This window comes from Vicia villosa, unplaced genomic scaffold (genome assembly GCF_029867415.1).
Source record: "Vicia villosa cultivar HV-30 ecotype Madison, WI unplaced genomic scaffold, Vvil1.0 ctg.000303F_1_1_1, whole genome shotgun sequence".
NCBI classification, from domain to species: domain Eukaryota; kingdom Viridiplantae; phylum Streptophyta; class Magnoliopsida; order Fabales; family Fabaceae; genus Vicia; species Vicia villosa.
In genome coordinates, this window is record NW_026705131.1 from 135,117 (window position 1) to 154,405 (window position 19,289).

General features: G+C 39.4%; 1 non-coding gene across 1 annotated transcript; it reads right to left on the reverse strand.

Moving 5' to 3' along the window:
- Positions 1 to 10,007: 10,007 nt before the first annotated feature.
- LOC131626537 (small nucleolar RNA R71) lies at positions 10,008 to 10,114 on the reverse strand. Its single transcript, XR_009291190.1, has one exon. It is a non-coding gene; the product is annotated as a small nucleolar RNA R71 (small nucleolar RNA).
- Between the last annotated feature and the right edge of the window lie 9,175 nt (positions 10,115 to 19,289).

Below are 19,289 nucleotides of genomic sequence, written 5' to 3' on the forward strand. Positions count from 1 at the left end.
GCTTGGGATGCTCGATGGATATGAATTTCGTATGCATCCCTAGGTTTAAGAAGAATTATGTTACTGTTGAGCTGGAAAAATGCGTCCCATTGTCGAAAATGGTGGCTTTGGGTAAGCTAAAATGATAGATGATGTTCATCCAATAAAAATGCCTGACTCTTTTTGTTGTTATCCTGACCACTGCTTCTACTTCCACCAACTTTGCAAAATAGTCCAACTCGACCATTATGTATTTCAGTTGACCAGGTGCTAGCGGAAATGGACCCACTATGTCCACGCCTCATTTGTAAAGCCTGTCTATAATGGGTAGTGTAATACGGTGAACTGACTTTTTAATCGAAATGTGCGGTAAGCAAGAGTCGCCACCGACTTTTATTTTATCCAATTGGAAAGGCTAAAAGAACAGGAAAGACCTTTTGAAAAGATTTTGAGTTCGGGGGGTAAGTTATACAAAGGGAAGGTGTAAGGCATCCTTTGTATCCATGGTTATCCATGGGCTCTTAATTGCTTAGCTCACTTTGTTTGAAATGTTTGAGTTATTTGGAAAGATTTTCGAAGAAGAACTTTAGCTTGTAAATAAGCGTAGTCTTTTTGAATTTGATTTGAAAAAGAGGTGTAAAAAGTAATTTGAATTAGAGCAAGCAATTAGTAGCAACTACCCTAAGTTTGAAAATTCGTTCTTTTAGCTTTTCAGGCGAAAGGATCTATCCGTACCATAAGAGGGCAGGAAGTCTTTCAATTGGATGTTTAAGGGTCATCGAGAGTAATCGTTCGCCACAAGACTGTCCCTACCATATAGAGGGCAGGTAGTCTAAGGGAAGGATATAATAGTCATTTTATCTGTTTAGGCATCATGCGAGGATACCTTAGCAATGGGGACAAATCATCATTTACCGAGGCAACTTCGAGGGGCAAGATCATTTGTTAAGGCAACTTCGAAGGGACTATGATCTTATGATGATGAACTAAGAGTAACATTTGTTTTGCTTAGGTATCCTCGGAATCGAGGGACTTTTGACTATTTATACAATTAGAGGCAACAGGCAACAAGGCAACAGAAGAGGTTACCCTAAAGGTGTGTGGGTGCAACAATCATGTGGTTTGAGTTCAGTTATTTATCTTGTAATTAATTATCTACTTCTGTTAAAGGCTTGCACTCCCTAAGATTACTAACCACGCAGTTTAAAATTGCAGAAAGTAAAAGGCAGAAAATAAATTCCTACGCTATTACAATAAACACCTGCGGGGATGGGGGAATTAAAAGGCGGAAGAATAAGAAGAATCAATAATTAGTTTTAATCGTTTTTATCTTGAGCCTTGATCTTCCTCGAACCCTGATTGACTCTGATCATCTGAGAATTAACACAGAAAATAATAGGGATGAGTGTACTGACTATTCGAGGCAATCCCTATTTTGGGCAAAAGGCAAAAAGCAAAATAAAATAATATTTATATAAAATAAAATAAGGATTGGAAACTTAGCTCTGATGGTGCGTAGTCGGAGGATCCTGGCTAACCCTGAAAAATGAAGAAGAGAAAGGTAGAAAACTTTTTATGGCAAATACAAGGCATTGATAAATAAAAAAAAATTAGAAGACTTAGCTTTTGGTCTAGTGAAGCGCGTGGCTGAAGAACTTGAAATAACCCTGAAAATTTGCGACAAGAAGAGAAGAGGTTTTTAGTGTATAAATGATCTACAATCCAATTGATTAAAGATCTACAAACCCTAAAAAGAAAACTTATTGTGACCTACAGGGTTTGTAAGGCTAAAATATGGTTAGTGGATAACACTAACAATAGTGATTAGTTATCATGTTGAAAAATCAGGGTTTAAAACAAATGATAAGAAAAATACGTACAACCCACAATAATTTTCTATAGTTTTATAAAACCATTATTTTTAATATTATGAGGGAAATCGAATCTTCGATTAAATAAATTCAAATGGCATGAAAATATTAATTTACTAACAAAATGATTTAAACAAAAAATTATTCTAGGAAAGAAATAAATAAAACAAAAGATTCATGTAATTTAAAAGTAAATAATAAGAAAAAAAAATTAAACAACTCAGCTTTTGATCTAGTGGAGTGCATCCCTGAAGGTCTATGGTAGATGCACAGCTTCTGAAGCGTAGGATTTGATGAAGATTGGATCCGACGATCTTCGTGTGAGGGTGCATCATAGACTTTTATGGTGCACGCGCGTAGGATTGGTGTTTAAATGATTTGAAAAATAAAATGGTCACACCTGGGGATCGAACTGGCTCCCCTGCGTACGAAAGCCTTATCAAGTGCACTGCTACCACTTGGCCACGATGCGCATCTTGTTATCTCCTCACACGGACTTTATTATGAAGGAAAACGCGATTCCTAGAGCCGCCGCCTGCGCGCGGCTACTTCATCTTCTCCGGCGGAATCAATTTTCCGGACCTGCAAAAACGCCAAAGACAAAAACAAGAAGGACCCTTGTCCACTAATTGGGGCCTCCCGAATCCATTGGTGAGGTCCATTCATCCTGAAAACCTCTCTAAACCATGATACGAACATAATCTAAACATATGCCCTAACAATGGTGAGTATGATTACTCACGTGAAAGCTCTATTGTAAACGCCCAGACCTGCCTTATAATGCAAAAGAATCTCAAAAATAACATTAATTTGGATTGAAACGCAGGTGTGTGTAAAAAATAAAAAAATGAACATACGCAAGAATATGGTAACCGTGTTATGGCCATGTCATGCGTTGCATCCCTTTGTTCTTGCTTCAATCTTACCTTACTATGTCTCAGGAACGAAATAGGATGATTGACACGCCTTGGAACCAGCTACCAAGTCAAATCTCCCTTGCCCTAGTTTCTTGAATATTGTAACTTCGAAACCCTAGTACTCTTGCATCTGATTTTCGTCCTCCTCTTTTTTGCAGAGAATAATGTTGTTTTTATAAGGATTCTATTAGGGCAAAGAGTGGGCTTGGACCTTGAGCTTTTGTATCTTTTGAAATTTTGGAAAAATATGCATGAAATATTTCTATATTTGGATTTTTTACTCCAATCTTGTATCAATCACCCTTGCACGAATTTTTAATTGATATTTGATGATTTGATGATTAGAAAATCAATCCCTTGATTTAAATATATTTACCTCATATATTATTTCTTTTATTTAACATTTAAATGAATGAAAATTCACATAAATATAAATAAAATTCATAAAAATAAGATAATATATATATAGGCCTTGAATCAAACCATGGATAAGTTTAGAGTCCAAAAAATTGGCCCATTAATTCAAAAGATCCCTTTTGCTCCTACCGACCTTCATGCATTTTCCCAAAATAATCCAACTTGTGCAAGCCACAAATCCTTCATTCTTTATTGTATGGAAGTGTTCTTGAGCTTTTGAAAGTCAGATGGATTGAAATATGAATAAATATGTTGGGCAAATTTTGGGGTATGACAGCTGCCCCTGTTCAATTATCTTAAACCTGAAGATGTAGAGTGGTTTATATACCAGTCGGTATCTGAAGGTGGAAGGTGATTGAACACTAGAATACTGAGAAAATTTGCCCTAGCTGAAGTAGGGTCTTTTGTCGGAGATGGGCTTGAAGGTGCCATCCAAGTGTTTCGAGAAGATGTATGATGGAGATGGGCTTGAAGATGCCATCCGACTTGATATACTTGAGAGTTAGAAAGTGTCGTACGTTTAAACTAGGTCTAGCTTGCATCCTCAGATGTCTGGAAAACCGTGCGTTAGGCTGAAGATAAATCGTGCGTTAGATTAATCTTGATTGCATCCTCAGATGTCTGGAAAACCGTGCGTTAGGTCGGAGAATAAATCGTGCGTCAGACTATTCTTGATTGCATCCTCAGATGTCTGGAAAACCGTGCGTTAGGTCGGAGAATAAATCGTGCGTCAGACTATTCTCAATTGCATCCTCAGATGTCTGGAAAACCGTGCGTTAGGTTGATGGATAAGTCGTGCGTTAGACTACCCAATTTGCATCCGTAGATGTCTGGAAGACCGTGCGTTAGGTCGAAGAATAAATCGTGCGTCAGACTATTCTCGATTGCATCCTCAGATGTCTGGAAAACCGTGCGTTAGGTTGATGGATAAGTCGTGCGTTAGACTACCCAATTTGCATCCGTAGATGTCTGGAAGACCGTGCGTTAGGTCGAAGAATAAATCGTGCGTCAGACTATTCTCGATTGCATCCTCAGATGTCTGGAAAACCGTGCGTTAGGTTGATGGATAAGTCGTGCGTTAGACTACCCAATTTGCATCCGTAGATGTCTGGAAGACCGTGCGTTAGGTCGAAGAATAAATCGTGCGTCAGACTATTCTCAATTGCATCCTCAGATGTCTGGAAAACCGTGCGTTAGGTTGATGGATAAGTCGTGCGTTAGACTACCCAATTTGCATCCGTAGATGTCTGGAGTGCCGTGCGTTAGGCTTTGAATAAGATTCGAATCTTTGTAATGTACCTGTCAGATAATATTCACTTGGTAACAATGTCAGTTTTATGCAATGTTCATGATGTATGTAATGGATGAGATGGAGTTCTCACAAATAAATGGGGCGCTTTGTATGTTATGTATGAATTATAAATGCATGCAAGGTACGAATATGCATGTGATGTATATGGTGTATGGATAAGATTTGTGTTACTCGAATTCTCTTGATTGAGAAGATAAATCTCTATGTCATTGTGATCTTGTCTTGAGGATGCTCAGCTGTGGATTTATGATTTCTTGCTTGGGGATGATCAGTAACTTGATGTACCCTGATTGGGGGATTTAGAGATGTTAATAAACCGTGTTGGAGAAGAACAAAGTGTCGGTGGTGTTGAAGATGTCAACTCTGTTGGGGAGCCATGTATTGGTCGGGACGAGTATGTTTGAAGATATCTTCTTGAAGGATTGCTCTGTGGGGATATGATCTTGTGAACCTGGCTTTGTGGGGGGACATAGGTGTCTTGACAGTTGCCCCCGGTATTATAGCACTTGCCATTCCTGGATTTGTATTGATTAAAACATGCCAATGAGTATTGATCGAAGATATCAAACTGGACTTGCATAAATTTGCCCCCAGATATTAGGGAATTTGGAAAGATTCGCCTCGCGAGGACTTCATGAGATATGCACTACGGGTGACATGCCCCTAGTAATTATAAACTTAGGACGATACCTCTGACTGTTTTTGCTTTTAAGATTCTCGGAATCTTGACTTTTTGGCATTTGAGAGATTCTTGACCGGATTGCCCCAGATTAATTGGGCAAAGCATGTCGTGCCCCTTGTATATGTAGGAGACATTGCTTCTCAGAGTAATCTTGTCTGTCGGGATAAATTTCAGTCATTAGTTGTACCATATGCAAGTTCTTTCTGATGCTAACATTTGAAATTATGTAGCAGAATATATTTAATAATGAATTCATGAGATGCAATGCATACGTTTGTCTTGAGTTTTTGAAAAACCTTTAAAACATGAGATGTAAAAACACGACACTTGTAAAAAAAATGATATTTGTAATAATGTGATGTTTGTAAGAACGAAATACCGACTCCTCGTTTTTGGTAAACCTTAAGGAGTCAGGATACCTTTTTAGTGACAGTATACTTTCGAACTAACCATGCTTCAGTTAGGACTTTCAAGGGTTGTAACGTGGCTTGGTTCACGGTTTAAGAAACAAAGGATAAAGGCTCAAAATTTGATTGTACCCACCCCTCTTCGTGATGATCTTCAATCCCAAGCTCAGTTGATTCGACTTATGCATTCAGGTTCCAAGAGACTTTTGGATTTGCACCTTTGATAATGATGATGGTTCACAAGCAGAGAGAACTTTTTGAGATGGCAGTCACTTCTTCCTTTTGGTAGTCACAACATTGTGTTGTTCAGGAATTTATTAACTTCTCTTCTTTCATCTTTTTGATATCCCTAACTTTTGCCTGAACTGTCTCTTTTGAGCTTACAGTCAGCGGGACGCCTTGATTTTTGCCTAAGTCTTCTTTTGATTTTTTTTTGACTTAGCAGGCTTTTCTTTGTATATATGTTTTTTTTCCATTTTTTTTTTAAAGATATTGACTGCCTTGTTTGATGATTGATGAACCGTCATTGTCTTTTGATTGACATCTCCAACACTTCTTTGATGTGTGCGGATGAACGCTTGCGATTGAAACCTTTGTTGAAAGGTGTACTGAATGATTCTCTTAAAATAGAATGCACAACCAAATTAACTGAGAACTACCCTGCCCCAGGTTATGATCAAGGGTTTTAATTAGCACAAGAAAGAAACTTCTACTTCTTAGGCTCAAAGGGGTTGACGAGGGATTAACATCCTTATATCTCCACTGTTTAGGAATTGAAACAATGCCTGTACATCGTCAGCATAATCCGTTCAAAAGCATACTGTATGAGGTTGCGGTATGGTTTTCGTCATCCTCCCTAAAAAGGGCATACAACTTTAGCAGGAGTTGAGCATCATAAAACATATGCAATGTAAAGACGTAGTTTAAAATGAGTGATAGCGAAATAATTTATTCAAGACAAATATATGCAATGCACTGATGATGATTATTAAAATAGATAATGTCTATCATGAGTCAAATGTTTAAACAAACAGGAAAGAACTTGCAAATGAAAGTAGATCTAATGATCCAAAAGTTCGTCCGTCGAGACGTCAATCAATCTTGTCATGACTAGGCATAGGAGCAGTGATCACCCCAGGGGTTTCAGGAGGGTTGGATTTGATTTCTCCGTCATTGATCAGATCTTGACTCGTATTCTTTAATGTCCAGCAATTGTTTGTGTAATGTCCAAGATTGTTGGAATGGTACGCGCACCTCGCATTGGGTTTATAGTCGGGAATGTAGGTGTTAGAATTCATTGGCTCGATTGCCCTGAGCGTCTGGATCATATGAGTGAATTGATTGTTGTGACTCAGTTGTCGTGATTCCATTATCGTGACTCAGTTGTCGTGACTTTGTTGTCGTGATTCCATTATCGTGACTCAGTTGTCATGATTCCATTATCGTGACTCAGTTGCCATGATTCCATTATCGTGACTCAATTTTCGTGACTTTGTTGTTGTAACTCAGTTGTCGTGACTTTGTTGTCGTGGTCTTTTCTGATTTGAGTGTCATGATTAAATCTTTAATCGCACGCTTCAACGGTCTACCATCCTTTACACCATAACCCGGATTGTTCGAATAATAAGCGCATCTCGCATTGTAATTGTACCCCAAGAATAGGAGTGCCTTCAATTCTTCTTGCCCCTTGGGTGAGTTCAGAAACAAAGTCTGGGATCGGGTATTCTGAGCCTGGAGGTGTTTGAATGATTGCTCGAAATCCATTTATGCTGAAGTAAACAACAAGAGAGGATGAGATACTTGTTGCGAGAAACCTGTTATGCGATGTTATGGATGCAAATGCAATGTTTTCAAGGATCTATAGGAAATTTAGTTGGCAACGCTAGAAAATTATTTGGTCGCGTCTTTGTCTGAAGAAATCTGAACTTTGTCTTTGAACGTCTTTCTTTGAGAATCATGCTCACCATATCGAGTGGGTCATAGCCTCTGATTCCGGATACTTGTACTTTTGAATTTGACAGCTGATAACACGATTTTATATCGTATATTTAGCCTAAAATCCATAGATATTTATAGCATTTTCCGTTTATTATGTTAATTTATTATGATATTACGCGTGTATTTGCTTTATTTCAGGTTTTACACTTCAATTTCGACTATTTGCGAAAAGGAAAGAAAATTGAGCTTAAATGACCAATATTTATGCCTAAAAGATGAAAAGGGAGTGCTGAAGTGAAAGAAGGGTGCAATTAGGACCCAAAAGGCCCAAAAGAGATATTCAGCCCACCATGAATCAAAAGGCGCGTGGCCCAGACCTGCAAGCAAGTGGAGACGCACGTCTCCACGTTCTCTTCAGCCACGTCACCAAGAGGAGACGCCCGTCTCCAACTGCCCAAGATTTTCTCCACTTGAGACGCACGTCTCAAGTCTTCCTGAAGAAACGGAGACCCACGTCTCCACGCCCAGTCTGCAGAAAGTTCCTCAATTCACGGATTCCAACTGCAAACCTCCTCCTATAAATAGGACCTGCTATCCCACTTCCAAAGGGTCCGATTTCCTGCCAACGAAGTGCTGCCGAAATTGTACCGCGAACTGCTTTTCCTTATTCTGCTTTCATTTAACCGTCTATTTTCTCACAACGATTTCTACACTGGAAATTGTTGTGAACTTTTCATAGATCTAGCCTTACGTTAGGTTTATCGCTTTATTTTCCTTGTTTTTATTTTCTGCCATTTAAATTCCGAAGAACGATCCAGCCAACCTGTGGTGGAAGTTCGAGTACTTCAAGATTCAATTCAATCCAGATTTATTTTAATTCAGGTTTTTTTTATTTACCTCCTTATTTATATTATTTATTTGCATGATATATTATATGCCATTTAATATGCTTATTATTATGAACCGAACCGATTTATGCATGTTTAATCGTATTAATATGTCTGGCTAAAATACTAAAGGTGTCGGTATGTAAAGTAAGTTAACCGTAGGGGTCCGAAATAAATTGGCTTAAATTATGTTTTATTAATTATCACTTATTTTTGGTTTATATGTCTAGTTTGATTAGTAAGTCTTAAAACCAATAGAGCGAAAGTTTGAGGGATTAGGACGGTCAAAGGTTAAAATCAATAGAGCGAAAGTTTGAGATCTTTAACTGGATAGTAGACATAGGACATTAGTTTTAAGGATGGCGAAAGCGTATTAAAACTAATTGGAACTTATTTATTTTCAAAAATTGTTTTTACACTCGAGCGGGATGGCGAAAGCGTACGTTAGGGATATTAGCATGTTCCGAGTCAACAGAGCGAAAGTTTGAGATTAGGAGATTTAAATAGATAACGACCTCGTAAAATAGGCATTTTATTAATTACATTGTTTCCAAAAAGCTCTTCTAAAATCTAATGGGATGGCGAAAGCGTACATTAGGATTAGGATAGTAGTCTGACTCAACAGAGCGAAAGTTTGAGACGAGGATTTTTAACCAATTGCAATTAGTAAAGATTTTTAATTTAATTATGCAAAAGCCAATGGACCTTCGGATTACCTTTAGTTAAACGAAATACATACTGATACCTGTCTTTTATTATTATTCTTTATTCTCTCACAATCACTTTCCCTTAGGAACAATCGAAATTTTAGTACTCCTAGCTTTACATAGTAACCTTAGATAACGGTAGATCGATTCATAGTCCCTGTGGATTCGATATCTTTTAAAACTACACGACACGACTGTGCACTTGCAGTTATCAGATTTATAGACACGTAAAGTCGCGATCAAGTTTTTGGCGCCGTTGCCGGGGACTATTTAAGTCGATATCGTAACTCACTGTTACACCGTAGAGACTAGGAAAATTCTTCCCTTTCTTTTTGAACGATTGTATGCCAAATACTCGTTCACAAGGAGGAGACTTAATACAACGAATTAACGAGATCGAACGTTTCATTAACGTTAAACGTCGAGCTCGCAACCTTCCCGAAGTAGCAGAAATCCCGATTAATCAGGAATTGATTTTTACTGATCAAATCAATCAAATCACCCCGAAGTTAGAGATGGCTGCTATTCGTCCTCTTAGAGACTATGCCGCTCCTTCGCGCGCTGAACCGCATTCAAGTATCGCACCACCTGCGATTGAAGCGAACAATTTCGAGCTGAAACCTTCACTGGTCCAAGCTGTTCAACAGAATCAATTCTCTGGAAGCCCTGTAGACGACCCCAATCTCCATTTATCTGTGTTCGTGCAATACGCCGACACTATCAAAGCCAACAACGTTAGTTCCGAAGCTATTCGATTACGCCTTTTTCCTTTCTCCTTGAGAGATAGAGCGAGAGCGTGGCTTCAATCCCTGCCTTCCAATTCCATAACTACGTGGGACGAATTGAAGAGAGTATTCTTAGCAAGATACTTTCCGCCTAGCAAAACTGCTATGCTTAGAGGTCAAATCAACGGATTTACCCAGAAAGATAACGAATCGCTTTTCGAAGCTTGGGAACGTTACAAGGACATGCTTAGAATATGCCCTCATCATGGACTCGAACCATGGCTGATCATCCATACCTTTTATGGTGGTCTCTTATATAACACTAAAATGACTATAGATGCCGCTGCTGGCGGAGCATTAATGGACAAACCCCATGATGAAGCATACAAACTCATAGAGAACATGGCACAAAACCATTACCAATGGGGAGGAGAACGCGCCGCTCTAGAGAAAGCCCAAACCAAAGGAGGAATGTACGAAATTAGTGGTATAGACCGCGTTAACGCTAAAGTAGACGCTTTAACTCAAAAGATCGAGAATTTGACCATCACTCCTTCAGCCACCGCTGCCGCTGTAGCACCTAACTGCGAGATTTGTGGATTGACTGGGCATGTAGTTGCTGAATGCCAACTCTTGACTGGAGTCCCATCTGATCAAGTAAATTACGCTCAAGGAAACCCTTATTCTAACACGTACAACCCTGGATGGAAAAACCACCCGAACTTTTCTTATAAGAACAACAATGCGTTGTACGCGCCTGGACAAGCACCTGCTGTACCACCTGGCTACCAAAAAGCGCCTGTAGCTGCTCAAAACACCCCTAGGAAGTCAAACCTAGAAATCATGATGGAGAACTTCATAGCTTCCCAACAACAAACCAATAAAGACTTCCTGAATCAAAACATCCACAATAGCGAGCAACTAAAACAACTATCGAACAAAGTAGATGCTTTAGCTACGCATAACAAAATGTTAGAAACTCAAATCTCACAAGTAGCTCAACAACAAGCACCTACTGCTGCCCCTGCTGGCACGTTTCCTGCTCAACCACAACCTAATCCTAAAGGACATGCGAACGCGATAACACTACGAAGTGGAACTAATTACGATGGACCCATAGATCCTAGAACCCAAAACGTACCCATGTCACAACAAGAGCCAAAGGAAACCCAAAAGAAAACAACCGACGAACAAACTGCTAAGACTGATGAGAACAATAACGAAGTGGAACCCGAAAAAGAGAAACCTTATGTTCCACCACCACCTTACAAGCCACCAATCCCTTACCCTCAAAGATTAGCCAAATCAAAAACCGAAGCGCAATTTAAAAGATTTGTAGAACTTCTGAAGCAATTAAACATAACCATACCATTCACAGAAGCCATAACTGAGATGCCTTCGTACGCTAAGTTCTTAAAAGAAATCTTATCAAACAAAAAGAAACTCGAGGATAACGAAACTATAACGCTTACCGCTGAATGTAGCGCTATCATCCAAAACAACATGCCTCCAAAACTGAAAGACCCTGGTAGTTTCTCTATACCCTGCGTAATTGGAAAAACCATCATAGAGAAAGCCTTGTGCGATTTAGGAGCTAGTGTTAGTTTGATGCCTCTTTCGACCTGTAAGAAACTCAATCTAGGTGAGCTTAAAGCAACAAGAATGTCTCTTCAACTAGCAGACCGTTCAGTCAAATATCCTGTAGGAATGTTAGAGAATATCCCTGTTCGTGTAGGTCAATTCTACATCCCGACTGACTTCATCATTATGGATATCCAAGAAGATTCTAACATCCCGATCATTTTAGGAAGACCATTTTTAGCGACCGCTGGTGCAATTATAGATGTAAAGCGAGGAAAGCTTACTTTCGAAGTAGGAGAAGAGAAAATAGAATTTATCCTTTCCCAATTCCTAAAAGCACCTTCTATAATTGACACATGCTGTTCTGCTGACATAATCGACGAGTGTGTCAAGGAAATAAAATCCGAACCAAATAAGGAAACCGAAACCCTAAGAATTCCTATGCCGCCAATTTTTGAAGATGACAACTGGCGTGAGGAATATCAAGATAACCACCTGAGTGAATGCTTAGCTTTAACCCCTGATCCTATACCTGGACCAAAGAAACCTGCTATAGAGCTGAAGACACTTCCTACCGATCTTAGATACGAATTTCTAGACGAAGAACTAAACCGACCAGTTATAGTGAACGCCAACTTGGGACGAACCGAGACTGAAAAATTACTTAATGTCCTAAGAAAATACCCTACCGCTTTAGGATACAACATATCAGATCTGAAAGGTATAAGCCCTTCTCTGTGTATGCACCGCATTATGCTCGAAGACGATAGTAAAACCTCTAGGGAACATCAAAGGCGAATAAATCCTATTATGAGCGATGTGGTTAAAAAGGAAATCCAAAAACTGCTAGAAGCTGGAATAATATATCCTATATCTGATAGTAAATGGGTTAGCCCTGTTCACGTCGTACCAAAGAAAGGAGGAGTCACTGTAATCACTAACGCAAAAGGAGAATCTGTAGCACAACGTACCCAAACTGGATGGAGGATGTGCATTGACTATAGGAAGCTAAATAAAGCTACCCGAAAAGACCATTTCCCTTTACCTTTCATAGATCAAATGCTCGAACGCCTAGCTAAACACTCACATTTTTGTTATCTGGATGGATACTCCGGATTTTTCCAAATTCCTATCCACCCTGACGACCAAGAGAAGACCACATTCACCTGTCCTTATGGTACATTCGCCTATAGACGAATGCCTTTTGGACTCTGCAATGCACCCGCGACCTTCCAAAGATGCATGATGGCAATATTTGCCGACTTCCTAGATGGAATAATGGAGGTCTTTATGGACGACTTCTCTGTCTGTGGAGGAAGTTTTGAAACATGTTTAGAAAACCTTGAAATGGTGCTTAAACGATGCGTAAGCGTAAACCTAGTCCTTAATTGGGAAAAATGCCATTTCATGGTTCGACAAGGAATTGTACTTGGACACATCGTATCCGATAGAGGAATCGAAGTTGATAAAGCAAAAATCGAAATTATCGAAAACCTTCAACCTCCCAAAACCGTTAGAGAAATAAGAAGTTTTCTGGGACATGCTGGTTTTTACCGACGCTTCATTAAGGATTTCTCTAAAATAACCAAACCCTTAACTGAACTACTCATGAAAGACGCCGAATTTGTTTTCACCGATAAATGCACTGAAGCATTTCAAACGCTTAAACAAGCATTGATCTCTGCGCCAATTATGCAACCTCCCGACTGGAATGAGCCTTTCGAAATAATGTGTGACGCAAGTGATTATGCTGTAGGAGCCGTTCTAGGACAAAGAAAGGATAAGAAACTACATGTCATATATTATGCGAGTAGAACCCTAGACGAAGCTCAGATGAATTATGCCACGACAGAAAAAGAACTATTAGCTGTCGTATTCGCATTAGACAAATTCCGTTCTTACCTGGTAGGAGCCAAAATAATCATATACACTGACCACGCCGCCATTAGGTACCTCCTAACCAAAAAGGACGCTAAACCAAGACTTTTGAGATGGATCTTGTTACTACAAGAATTCGACCTGGAAATTAAAGATAAGAAAGGCACTGAAAATGTCGTAGCAGATCACCTCTCTCGATTGGAAAATCTGAAACCCGAACAAGTACCAATTGACGATGATTTCCCTTATGAAAGACTCATCGCCCAATTAGAAGCAAATGAATTCGAACCATACCATCCAAACTCTGAAACCGAGAAATTAGCTGAAATAGCTTTAGCCCGATCTGACGCACCTTGGTATGCAGATTTCGTAAATTACCTAGCTGCTGGTGTGCTTCCTCCTGATCTAAGCTACCAACAGAAAAAGAAATTCTTCCATGACCTAAAACATTACTATTGGGACGACCCACTCCTTTTCAAAAGAGGCCCCGATGGAATCTTTAGACGTTGTGTACCCGAGGAAGAGATAAGAAGCATAATAACACACTGTCATTCTGCACCGTGTGGAGGACACCATAGCACATCTAGAACCTGCGCCAAAATCCTTCAATCTGGGCTTTTCTGGCCCAACCTGTGGAAAGACGTCTATTTTGCTGTACTAAGCTGTGATAGATGCCAACGAACTGGAAACATTTCAAGACGCGATGAAATGCCTCAAAAAGGCATTCTAGAAGTAGAAATATTTGACGTCTGGGGAATAGACTTCATGGGACCGTTTCCGTCATCGTTTGGAAATCAATATATACTCGTAGCCGTCGACTATGTTTCAAAATGGATAGAAGCTATCGCCTCTCCTACAAACGATACACGAGTAGTTATTAAACTTTTCAAAAACGTCATCTTTCCTAGGTTCGGTGTGCCAAGATTGGTAATTAGCGATGGTGGTTCCCATTTCATTTCAAGAATACTTGAGAAACTCCTTCGAAAATATGGAGTAAATCATCGAATAGCCACACCATATCATCCACAAACAAGCGGTCAAGTAGAAGTATCTAACCGTGAAATAAAACAAATATTAGAGAAAACTGTTGCTATATCGAGGAAAGATTGGTCAACCAAGCTAAATGAAGCTTTATGGGCTTATAGAACAGCTTTCAAAACTCCAATAGGAACTACCCCATTCAAACTCGTTTATGGAAAATCATGCCACCTACCAGTAGAGCTAGAACATAAAGCCTATTGGGCCATTAAGAACTTAAACCTAAACTACACTGCCGCTGGTGAGAAACGACTTCTAGACATAAACGAATTAGAAGAACTTAGACAAGACGCTTACGAAAACGCCAAAATCTATAAAGAGCGAACGAAAAAATGGCACGACAAGCGTATATCTAGGAAAAATTTTAGCATAGGCGATAAAGTGCTCTTATTTAATTCTAGGCTAAAATTATTTCCTGGTAAGTTACGATCTAGATGGTCTGGCCCTTTCGAAGTAACTAACATATTTCCGAGTGGAGCGATAGAAATCAAAGGCGAAACCGTCAAACCTTTTGTCGTAAATGGGCAACGTCTTAAGTATTACCATCATCTCGAATACGATGAAAACATCGAAGTTTTTAAACTTGACGAACTGCCCGTTTTTTCGAAAAAATAGTTTTCTATTTTTAAATCGTCGAGCTTACGACATTAAACAAAGCGCTTGGTGGGAGACAACCCACATTTATTTATTCTTCTATTTTATTTTATTAGAACTTTAATTTTTCTATATTTTTTATTTTATTTTTATTTTTCATTTTTAAAACTTTATTCTATTTTTAATTTTAATTTTAATCATTTTTGATTTTTCATACATCTTATAATAATTATTATAATTATAACTACTATCTTGATTTGAGAAAATATTTCCGTTATAATTATATCTATTATTATAACTTGTTACCTAAGCTTAATTTTAAATTTTTTTTTTATTTTAAATTAACACTAGCCTAATTCTAACTTATCCTAATATTTTCAACTTCTAGGTTTTTCATTTAATTACTAACTACGATGCAAGAAGTTGACAATATGGAAGTTGTGTTCCGTGGTAGAGGACAAGAAGCAAGATTTAACAAGCTGGCTGAAAGACACATGGAATTGACTTGCTATCCTCACCAACCAACTATGGTGAAGCTTGGTATCGAAGAAAGCATCCTACACCTGCTTAACCAAATCGGTTGGACTGGTTCTCACTTGTTCCGCAAGTTTAGCACTTATCGGAAGCTCACTCTGGAATTCCTGAGCTCCCTGACCTATCTTCCAAACTGTGGACAAGGGCTGAAAAAAGGAGTTATTCTCTTTAGACTCTTTGGTATGGAGTTTAATTTCTGCATCCGAGATTTTGCTGAAATGTTAGAACTACCTCATGGACCTGATGCATACGCCCAAGTAGCTGAAGAAAATCTTCCATACTGGGAGTTGGAAAAATACTGGGGCAAGATCACTGGAAACGACAACCCTGAAGAGCATGAATTTCAATCTGAGAATATCCACAATCCTGCTTTCCGCTACTTTCACAAAATCCTTGCTCACTATATTTTTGGCAAACCAGATAATGTCACTGAAGTAACTAGAGAAGAGTTGTTCATCATGTTTTGTACATCTCAGAATCGTCCGGTCAATGCCATCGCATTCATGCTAACAAACTTCGAGCGCATCACGCAAGACGAAGTTTCACCCATTAGGATTGGCGGATTTGTCACTATGATCGCTAATGCCATAGGAATGAGAGTGCCTTTGCTTAGATTGACACCTTTTGGTACCCATACCTCTATGGACATCAATTTCTGCTTTAATCGAGGTATCATCGGTAATCTTGGACCTGATCGTTTTGAATTGCTCATTGATAACAAAGTTTGGTATCAGTTCACCTTACCGAATCCTAGGACAAGTGTGCACAACCCTACCAACTGGCTTTACTATGGTCAGATTCCTGAGAGAGAGCCATCACCTGAGACTCCTCAAGCTTATGAACATTTTGATGAGGAAATGCCTGCATCTGAATCTGAACCTGAAACACCTCCTGGTTATTATGAACCTCTTCCTGTTGATGAACCCATTCCTGATTATGAACCTCTTCCTATTGACGAGCCTGTATCTGAGTATGAGCCTGAAACTCGTTCTGAAGATTCCGTTGAAGATCACACTGTTGATATGACTGATGTCGAGGTCGAGCAACAACAACCCGCTACATCCACCGCATCGGTGAATCAAAGAATGCCTAATCTGAATACGCACGAACAAGCAATCAATGCGCTACAACAAGATGTACAACATGTGCGCAACGAGCTTCACACTTTGCAAATGCATTTCTTCGATTTCATCGACACCGTCAATGCTCAGTTCGACGAAGTTTTCAAACACATTCAGTCTAATCAGAACAACTATAGACGTGGCTAGATGTTACCGTATCAGATTATTAGATTTTTATTTCTAGTTTTAGTAATTTCTATTTCTAGTTTAGATTTTCATTTTTTCTGCACTTTTCCATTCTGCTATTGTTAACACTCAGTACTGATTTAATTTTAAAATGCAATATTTTATTCACTACTGCTGTTGTGTTATATTACACTGCTATTAACTGCTATATATATTTGCCTGGCTATCACTTTTTGCTGTTAATGGTATTGAAATTCGACGCTGTTCTGAACTGATGGACACCTTTTTGCTATTAATGGTATCAGTCAGCACTGTCTGGTCACCTGCATGCGTGACCCACTTGCATGTCACAGGAGACGCCCGTCTCCACCTCTGTGGGACCAGACCTCAGCATGCAAGGACAGGAGACGCACGTCTCCATGCTCTGCCCCAGCAGACTGACTGCCTGAGACGCACGTCTCCCAAGGCTAGCAGTCTGCATTTGACCACGCAGACCATTCCTCTCTCCCTCTTGAATTTTGAATTTGAATTTCAAAATTCATTCTCCTCATTCTTCCCCTATTTATTCCATTTAAACTCCATTAACCTCATTCATCCTCCATCATTCACCTCTTAAACTCCATTCATTTCCCATTTCTCTATTCTATTCAAAATTCAAACACCACCATTAATCCATATTTAATTCTCCATTTACCACACCATTTTCAAACCTCGCTATAAAACCACACCACCACCACTCTTATTCTTCACAACCTTCATACCATTTCTTTTCTACCATTCTAATACCATCTTTATTTTTCATCTTCAAACTCATCATGCCTCCACGTTCAATCATCCGTAGTGTGCGTCCTGAGAGACCACCCCCTAACCTTAACAATATTATATTCCGCGAAGACGACAATGATGCTCAAAGAACCAAATACCTCGCTTTCTACGAACGTTCGGTTGTTCCCACAAAATTTGTGAACACCGAATGTCTAGAAACTCTAGGCCTCATTGATGGTGTTACCCGTTTACTCACTAAATCTAGCCTACACCATCTCTGTACCGAACTCGTACCCACTTATGAGCCGCTCATCTTAGAATTCTTGAGTTCTTTCAGTTACGACACTCCTTCTGATCAACCACTCTCAACCGGTAGCATCCAATTTAGGATGTTCAACCGTGAATATACACTGGATCAAGAAGTTGTGGCTACGTACTTGAATTTCAATACATCACCGAATGCTCTCCGCAATATCTTTCAAGAACTCAATGGTCGTTCATGGGAACAACATGCCTTCGACCTATGGTTTCACCTCACTGGCGAAGTTCAAACTGGTTGGAGGGCCCTACATGCTTCTCACATTCAAAACCCCGCTATACGTTATTTTCAACGTGTTTTGGGGCATACTATTTTTGCGCGATCCAACAACCACAAGGTAAATCAACATGAACTATTCTTCCTTTACTGTGCGCTAAACAACATCCGTTTTAATGCCGCACCGTTTATGCTCCAACACATCCAAGGCTGTGTCAACGCCCCCGCTACAAATCCCTTTTTGTTTGGCGGAATTATTACTTCCTTGGCCTGTGCTTTAGGTCTTGGTGACGAGCTCCTTTCACTCTCTCATCTCATGATGCCTGCTCAATCACTTGACCTCACCTATTGCCGTGACTCCCACTTGGTTTCGCCACGCCATGATGGCCGATACACCTTGGTCGTCAACAAAGTTCTGATTCCTTATGTCATCCTTCCATGTCCTGAAAGAATCAACATCCGTTATGTTCAGCGTTGGAGGCTTATTGAAGACAATCCTCAAGATAACCAACCTGATCATCCTAATGAACCTATGGATGCAAATGAAGAAGAGCTCAACCAAGGACAAGCTGATGTCAACCAACCTCCTCCAAACAACCCTCCGCCTATCACTCTTGAAGCCATGTATGCTGCTATTCAACGCCAAGATCAACTCGTTCAAGCTATGCAGACAAACCAAACTGAAACAATTAGGCTCATCCGAGAGATGCAACAGGAGCACCGTGACTATGCTATTAGGAACGAAAGTCAATACGCTGAAATTGCCACATATTTGCATGATCTTGACATTCGTGTTAATGACTCTCCTGATAGACGTCGCCGTGTTCGTACAAGAGGCGCGAGCAGTTCTCGAAACCGCAACAATGAGGAGTAGTTCTTATGCACTGAGGGCATTGCATCATCTAAGTCTGGGGGAGTCGTATTATTTATATTTCCTTTAGTTTTATTTCCCTTCAGTTTATTTCCCTTCCTTGTAATGTTTTTTTAATTCAATAAAAGAATATTTATGGAATTTAAGTCTTATATGTATAATTCCGTAGTTATTTCAATTTCTTCCATTTTCTTGAGCCATAACAAAAATTTTTGCTCCTAAACGATAAACGCAAACCCCACACGTTCAAGAAATACGAAGCTACTCAATCACTCAACGAACCGAAACTGAATTAGTCAATATCCTTATTATCGCAACACTCTAAAACCCCCGAGTATACATAACCGATTTGAATACCCGTTATACCAAAACCATCGACTTTAAGTTTTGAAATAACCCTTAGT